The sequence below is a fragment of the Erpetoichthys calabaricus genome, chromosome 5 (assembly GCF_900747795.2).
Source record: "Erpetoichthys calabaricus chromosome 5, fErpCal1.3, whole genome shotgun sequence".
Classification (NCBI taxonomy): Eukaryota; Metazoa; Chordata; class Cladistia; order Polypteriformes; family Polypteridae; genus Erpetoichthys; species Erpetoichthys calabaricus.
The window spans coordinates 25758481-25766676 of record NC_041398.2 but is presented as its reverse complement, the minus strand read 5'-3'; positions in this window follow the sequence as shown (position 1 = coordinate 25766676).

Here is an 8196-nt window from a genome sequence, read left to right as displayed (position 1 = left end):
AAATTTGACTGCCTCCTTTACATTCATATCCTGCATATCTATAGAAGCTTCTAACTGACGAAGTACCTGAAAGTAAAATCTTTATGAACTGCATTACATCCTACAATAGTTCATTTGCTTTTGCATCTAATGGCATCCACTCACTTACTCAACACCATTAATAAACTTCTACAAACGTTGATGAATAATAATATTCCCTTTGGAGGAAAGGTACTTTTATTAGGATGAGATTTGACACAGTGCTTAGCTATTGTTTCACATGTCATGCGCTCGGCTGTTCTTCAGTCCACCTTAAAATACGCAGACAATTGGCATTGCTTTCAAAAGAGTTACGGAGATATTTGGAACAACAATCTCATTACACCAAATACCCCTTTTAACACAACGAACTATATTCTGTCCAAAAAATATTAATGTTGATCACATTAATAACCAGGTCATTTCATTACTTCCTGGAGTGGCACAGCTCGGACCCACGACCACACTAACATAAATAAGAAATGAAACACAAAGCCCCATTACTGAACGAACCGTCCGTATTAAATATACATCATCTGAACACATTCAAATTATGCAGCATAGGTCGATCTCATTACACTGATGCACTATTAACCGTTCAACCACAGAAAAGGCTCCATATTAACAGTGAATACGATCCTCCTTATTACTTATCCATATTTCTAACGCTGAAGAACAAACAAGTCATGAATTCACGCTCACGGGTACAAAACGATACGGCTCGAGTGACGGGACCAAACACACGAACCCGCATGAAAAAAAAACAGGAGGAAAGGTACTTTTATTAGGAGGAGATTTTACACAGTGCTTAGCTATTGTTCCACATGCCATGCGCTCGGCTATTCTTCAATCCACCTTAAAATACGCAGACAACTGACATTGCTTTCAAAAGAGTTACGGAGATATTTGGAACAACAATCTCAGTACACCAAATACCCCTTTTAACACAACGAACTATATTATGTCCAAAAATATTAATGTTGATCACATTAGTAACCAGGTCATTTCATTACTTCCTGGAGTGCCACAGCTCTTTCTAAGCTCTGACAAAGTTGACTCTGATGACGACAATGACCATCTTAATTTCCCCTTAGAATATTTGAACACTATTAACCCAGCCGGATTACCACAACACAATCTTAGCCTTAAAAATGGAACAATAATCATGCTATTAAGAAACCTTAACACTAAACAGGGTTTATGCAATGGTACACATTTAGTCGTCAACACCATGCCACACAATGTTATTAAAGCAAAACTTCTTACAGAATCACATGCTAACAATATTGTTCTAATTCCTACAATTACCTTGCAACTTCTGACCTGGAGTTACCTTTTACACTTAAACGGCAACAGTTCCCCATTAGACCTGCCTTGACCATGACCATCAACAAATCACAAGGACAAGCCATAGACAAAGTTAGCATCTACCTCTCTGAGCCCATTTTTGGACATGGACACCTTTATTTGATTCCTATATGCGTCATCTACACCTTCACACTATGCTATATCTCATTCATACATCACGCTCTTTGTCAATTCACAACACCAGGGGTTGGCGAGCGAAGCGAGCAGGGGGCGGAGCCCCCTAGTACTAAAATATACTGTACTTTGAAATATGTAAATGAATGTAATTTTTGTTTGTTGTTTAATGATAAGTTTATTTTTGTTTTTTCTGTCTTCCCTGGCCATCAGACCTTACTTTTATTTGATGTTGATTAGTGTTCCCTTATTTAAATTCTTATCTATTTTGTCTTTTTTCTCTTTTTTCATCATGTAAAGTACTTTGAGCTACATTATTTGTATGAAAATGTGCTATATAAATAAATAAATGTTGTTGATACTGTAAAATAACAGTTATAGTGCAGCTCAGTAGCACAATGGTAGCGCTGCTGCCTTTCCACATGGAAACAGGGGTTCACATCCCGGGTGCTCCCCACATGGAATTTGCATGTTCTCTCATTGTGTTCATGGGTTTTTAAATGCAGTTGAAAGACATGCAGGTTAGGTAGATTGTGGATTCTATATTGGCCCTGAAGTGTGTGCTAACCCTGCAATGGACTAGCTCCCTCTCCAGAGTGTTTTTACCTTGTACCCAGTGCTTTCTGGGATAGGCTTTAGCTTCCCTGTGACCCTATTCTAGATAACTGGGTTTGGAAAATCAATGGATGGAATGACAGCTTTTATACACAATGAGGTACAGTGATCCCTCGCTATATCACGCTTCGACTTTCGCGGCTTCACTCCATCGCGGATTTTAAATGTAAGCATATCTAAATATATATCACGGATTTTTCGCTGGTTCGCAGATTTCTGCAGACAATGGATCTTTTAATTTATGGAACATGCTTCCTCAGTTGGTTTGCCCAGTTGATTTCGTACAAGGGACGCTTTTGGTGGATGGCTGAGAAGCTACCCAATCAGAGCACGTATTACGTATTAAATAAAACTCCTCAAGTATATACGATATGCTTCCCATGTGGTGCTTCGCATACTTGAAAGCCCGAACAGCACGTATTGATTTTTGATTGTTTGCTTTTCTCTGTCTCTCTCACTCTCTCTGACATTCTCTGCTTCTGACGGAGGGGGTGTGAGCAGAGAGGCTGTTCGCACACTGGCCTAGAGGATACGAACACTCCTCTAAAAAATGCTGAAAGACTACCTTCACATTGCTCCCTTCCTTGCAGCTGGCGGTGCTTCGCATGCTTAAAAGCCTGAACAGCCCTACTGATTTTTGATTGTTTGCTTTTCTCTCTCTCTGTCTCTCTCTGACATTCTCTGCTCTGGAAGCGCACTTCTTTGAAGGTGAAGATATGTTTGCATTCTTTTAATTCTGAGACGAAACTGTCATCTCTGTCTTGTCATGGAGCACAGTTTAAACTTTTGACTAAAGGGTGTTATTTCATGTCTAGAGCACTCTAATAATGTCAAAAAACTTATTCAGAAGGTCGTAAACAGGTTTTCTATGCTCTAACTGCGAAAATATTCGATTTATAAATTAAGAATCCTTCTTCGCGGAAATGCATTTATCGCGGTAGAGTCTGGAATGGATTAACTGCGATAAACGAGGGTTTACTGTTTATTTTATATGTTACAATATGACATGTCAACGTTGCAGGAACTGGGAGTGGCGTCCTCGGAAGTGCCCGGAAGTGAAGTCATCCTTGGGGCCGGCAAGAGGCGGGATTTTCCTGGGAAAGGTCTGCAAGGGACTGAGAGAGATAGTCAGTACACTCCGCCGCCCCCTGGCCTGGCGTAGAATTACTAGTGTTTAGGCCCTTGCGCACATGTGTGACAATATGTATATATATATATATATACTAGCAAAATACCCGCGCTTCGCAGCGGAGAAGTAGTGTGTTAAAGAGGTTATGTAAACATATATATATACATAAACATATATACATATATATACATATCTACATATACATATACAGTAATCCCTCGCTATATCGCGCTTCGCCTTTCGCGGCTTCACTCCATCGCGGATTTTATATGTAAGCATATTTAAATATATATCGCGGATTTTTTGCTGGTTCGCAGATTTCTGCGGACAATGGGTCTTTTAATTTCTGGTACATGCTTCCTCAGTTGGTTTGCCCAGTTGATTTCATACAAGGGACGCTATTGGCAGATGGCTGAGAAGCTACCCAACTTACTTTTCTCTCTCTCTCTCTTGCGCTGACTTTCTCTGATCCTGACGTAGGGGGATTGAGCAGGGGGGCTGTTCACACACCTAGACGATACGGACGCTCGTCTAAAAATGCTGAAAGATTATCTTCACGTTGCTACCTTCTGTGCAGCTGCTTCCTGAAGCGACATGCTGCACGGTGCTTCGCATACTTAAAAGCTCGAAGGGCACGTATTGATTTTTGATTGAAAAACAAACTCTGTCTCTCTCTCTCTCTCTTTCTCTGCTCCTGACGGAGGGGGTGTGAGCTGCCGCCTTCAATAGCTTTGTGCCGCGGTGCTTCGCATACTTAAAAGCCAAACAGCCGTATTGATTTGTTTGCTTTCTATCTCTTTCTGACAGGCTTTGCTCCTGACGCGCACTCTTTTGAAGAGGAAGATATGTTTGCATTCTTTTAATTGTGAGATGGAACTGTCATCTCTGTCTTGTCATGGAGCACAGTTTAAACTTTTGAAAAAGAGACAAATGTTTGTTTGCAGTGTTTGAATAACGTTCCTGTCTCTCTACAACCTCCTGTGTTTCTGCGCAAATCTGTGACCCAAGCATGACAATATAAAAATAACCATATAAACATATGGTTTCTACTTCGCGGATTTTCTTATTTCGGGGGTGGCTCTGGAACGCAACCCCTGCGATGGAGGAGGGATTACTGTATATACATATACACATCCACATATACATATACAAATTTACATATCTACATATATATATATATATATATACATATAAATATAGACATACATATATACATACATACATACATTCACACATATGTATATATACAGTATATATATATATATATATATATCTACTTATTGGCTCCTGTATTTAGGATATAGCGGGTTGGAGGATGGATGGATGGACATTTGTATGCATAGCCCTATTTGCCCGTTTTCATTTTTTTTCTTTCTTCAGTAATATTTCAGCAAACCCGGAGCTTGTCAGTTCAAATCCTGGTACTGACATCACTGTGTGACCGTGAGGAAGTCACTTCACCTGCCTGTGCTACAAAAAACAAAACTAATGTAACAAATTGTACCTCAGATGTTGCAAGTTGCTGGAATAAAGGCATAAGTAAAATAGATAAATATGTATTATACACATAGGAAGTATTAATTTATTTTCAGTCAAGTCATCTGCAGCAAACCTTTATAAATGAGGGTTTCTCATTATTTTTTCTCATTAAAAGTTTGCACTTTTAGATAGTGCAAACTGTTTCTTCTTCATTGAGGTTTTCTCTTGGAGAGCTTTTTTCATTTCATTGAAAATTAAAGCAGCAGCTGCCAAAATATGTAGCTTTCTTATTAATTTTTCAACATTGTGTAAAATAACTTTATAAAGTAACATAAAAGGTTTAAATACTGGTTATCCTTTTACACTAAAATATTACTAAAGAGATACAAAAAAAGTAAAATGCATATGTTGTTTTTCTTTAAGGAGATTAAATATTACTGAAGAAAGAAAAAAAAAAACTAAAACAGCCAAATGGGGCTATGCATACAAACTTAAAAGGTTTAAATAAAACAGAAATATACACTTTTACTTTTACTTGCTTAACTTGTGGAGGGTGTATCCAGTAGCAAAGCCCTAACTTTTTTTGTGAAAGCCCGTTTCAGTCAATAAGTCTTAAAAACAGGTGTAAAGATATTGACAATAAGCTACGCAAACCCACCAAGACATGGAATCGTTTAAATCAAGTATCATTACATCTTCCTTTCTTAAAGAGAAGTAAGGCAGTACTTATAAGCTTACATACATACATATATATATATATATATATATATATATATATATATATATATATATATATATCTATATATATATATATATATATATATCTATATATATAGACATACATACATACATATATATATATATATATATATATATATATATATATATATATATATATATATATATATATATAATGTATATCTATATATATGTATATCTCTATATACATCTATATATATATATATATATCTAAATCCCCGCGAAGTACTGCTTTTAAATTTTTATTAAGAAGAAAAGCTTTTTAAATTGAGGGAAAATATCCCAATAGCAATTTGTTAAGGATCTGTTTTTTTCTGAAGCAGCCTTAACACAGCTTTTCCACTGTTTTATAAACGAACGCCATATAAGGTCTTCCTTTTTCCTTGCTTCACCAAGGAAGAAGCCTTTTTATTAAATCCAAGGGTTCTTCGCCTTTTTTTTTTTGTTTGTTTATTACAATTGTTATAGTTCTGTTTGTATACGACATTGTCAGTTCAGCACTCAGGTTGTAATATGACCAAGCTGTGCAAGCTTACTGTTAAGAATGCAACGTATAGTTGTACATGAGAAAAGCAATCTTGCCTCAGATCAATGGCAACCTTTTGTAGGTCTATGAACTTAATTTAAAGTTTAGGTTTACACGGTGCTTTCTTTCTGAAGTACCTGCACTCATGAATATGTCTGTATGCGTCAGTCACTCAAATCCCCGCGCTTCGCACCGGCGAAGTACTGCTTTTAAATTTTTATTAAGAAGAAAAGAAAACCTTTTAAAATTTAGGGAAAATATACCAATAACAGTTTGTTAAGGATCTGTTTTTTTGTGAAGCTGCCTTCACTCGAGTGATCACTTCGAGCTGACTTGCTGGCTAACCATAAGCGTTACCTGGTAGGTAACCACCCATACAATCAGATTATGAATCAGACTACGAATGCCGTGAATGTAATTACCCCGATCTACATGCTGTCAAATAAAGGAACCACACGCCGTGGCGCAATTTTAGGGGCTTCGCCTCTAGCGCTGACGTCTGAGGTTCGATTCCCGTAAGGGAGTGAAGTGAGTGGCTGGTTACCTACCAGGTAACGCTTATGGTTGGCCAGCAAGTCAGGTAACATCAGCCACGGTGCCTTCAGTTGTGAGAAGCAGATCATAGAATGGATGAAAATAGTTTACTGTCAAATAATGCAAAGAGTACGCGACACGTCTTTCCCCTTTATTCTTGGCTCATCAGGCGTACACACTCACTGCACTCGCTTACGGTAATCGAACCTCGGACGCCAGCGCTAGAGGGGCTTCGCAGCGGTGAAGTATTGCTTTTAAATTTTAATTAAGAAGAAAAGAAAACCTTTTTAAATGAAGTCTTATAAAAAGAGGTGTAAAGATATTGACAATAAGCTACGCAAACCCACCAAGACATGCAATCATTTAAATCAAGGCGCGAGTCGAAAAACACCATCCCATAATATTAGTTAACGATTAACACATTTCTATATGTATTGTAAGCATACAATACAACTGATAATATGTTGTGCTTATTTATCTGGTTTACTGACATTTTTAAGCGTTTAACGGCTGAAATCTAACGTGGTTTGTGCCCTTCAGAATGAAAAGAGTTTGCATTTACCTTTTTAATAAAAGGCGAGCTTTTAAGCCTGAAAAATCACCCCGTAAATGCACACGTTTAATTGCACATGTGTTAATATGTATGCTTACACAGTATTAAAAGACACTCAACAATTACACAGTATTAAAAACAGTCAACAATTAACGTCATTTACCTTCGTTCCCGCGTTTGACTTGTGCTGTAAATCTCTTCCTCGTTTTCAGTTCACGTGATTACGTAGGAGGCGTAATACGTGATGACGCAATACGTGACTCCGCCTCCTCCATTAGAGTATATGGACAAAAAACAGGTTCCAGTTATGACCATTATGCGTAGAATTTCGAAATGAAACCTGTCTAACTTTTGTAAGTAAGCTGTAAGGAATGACCCTGCCAAATTTCAGCCTTCTACCTACACGGGAAGTTGGAGAATTAGTGATGAGTGAGTCAGTCAAACAGGTTGCAGTTATGACCATTACGCATAGAATTTCGAAATGAAACCTGCCTAACTTTTGTAAGTAAGCTGTAAGGAATGAGCCTGCCAAATTTCAGCCTTCTACCTACACGGGAAGTTGGAGAATTAGTGATGAGTCAGTCAGTCAGTGAGTCAGTGAGGGCTTTGCCTTTTATTAGTATAGATGTATAGTGTTCGGCGGTGAACACTTAATACAAAACATTTAATATGCTACATTAACTTATGACGGGGTTTGAGAAAATCTAGTAAATTAAACATTGAGTTTAGGATGAAGTTTAGTTTGCGACATTCTACTGCACGGTAGTGCTGCTCCCTCGCAGTAGGGGGACCCCAGGTGTACGTTCAGTGTAGAAAATTTTATGGCAGGTGTGACGATGCTCCAAAAAACTGGATGTATGAATGGGTATCGCACAGGTTTAACTTAAATATTTTGTAAATATTGGGTTCATGATATGGTGGTCGGAGTCACGAACACAGAATTCAATGGATGTTCTTCTGAGCGGGCTTTCTTTATTGCATGCATGCTGTCTCTGTCTGACAAACCCCCAGTTCCTATCTTTTCTTTTTCTTTCTCCACATAACCACACGATAAACGTCTTTGTGAAATTAAAAATAGTTATAAACTTAGATCACGGAGTG